This window comes from Myotis brandtii, unplaced genomic scaffold (assembly GCF_000412655.1).
Source record: "Myotis brandtii unplaced genomic scaffold, ASM41265v1 scaffold74, whole genome shotgun sequence".
In the NCBI taxonomy this organism is placed as follows: Eukaryota; Metazoa; Chordata; class Mammalia; order Chiroptera; family Vespertilionidae; genus Myotis; species Myotis brandtii.
The window spans coordinates 1596192-1597118 of record NW_005370944.1 but is presented as its reverse complement, the minus strand read 5'-3'; positions in this window follow the sequence as shown (position 1 = coordinate 1597118).

Sequence of the window (927 nt, the reverse complement as noted above, 5' to 3'; positions counted from 1 at the left end):
CCTCCCCTTCCCTCGCCCCAACCCTCTTGGCCTCCAGCCCAGGCAGGTTAGCCTGGGTCCAGACGGCATGCTTTTGCTGTGCAAAACAACACACACACACACACACACACACCACAGCGGGTCGACAGCTGCTTTACATTTTTCTATCAATTTTCATTGATTTTTCTCCTTTGCTGCTATTTGGAAGAGCCTTTTCTTTGAGTAAACTCAATCATGGGGGCAAAGGGGGGCAGGAGTGGTACTGTGGGTGGCTCCCCCTTCTGCTCCTGTGACAACTGCCTGCAGCTTGAACACACTCTGCCCCAGGCAGCTGAGCCTTGTTAAAAGCTACCTGAGGCTTCTCTTTGAAGCTCGATTTTCTTTTATTTCAGGGGAACAAAGGCACTGTCACCCACTCAGGAAGGGGTGCAGACCTGTCATCATGGAGGAGGGCTGAGGTTGGCTGGAGAGGCAGGGCCGCTAGCGAGGGACAAGGCCAGCCCCCTCAGGAAGAGAAAAGCCATCCGTAAATGAATCACAATGACCCTGCAGGCCTCCTGCTGTCCCCCACTTCCCCCTTGGAGGCACTGAAAGACTTTCTGCCCCCTCGGGCCTCTGAAGGAGACCTCAGACTGAGTCCCTAGGCATAGTGTATAAGACCTGAATATATGTAAGTGTGGGGGTCCCATAGTTCTGTCCTTGCCCAAGCCTATTCTTTCACCCCATCCTGCCTGATTTCCAATCTACATATATGCCTTTGGAGTCATTTTAGGGTCCGTGCCTGGTGGAGGATAGGAGAGCTTTGGGGTCTAGCCAGCTTACAAGGAGAGGCAGGTGCATTGAAGTCAGGTAGATCTGGGTTCAGATCAGTCTCTGGCACTTAGTAGCTGTGTGATCTGGTGCAGGTTAGGTAACGTCCCTCAGCCTCCATTTCCCATTGTTGGGTGT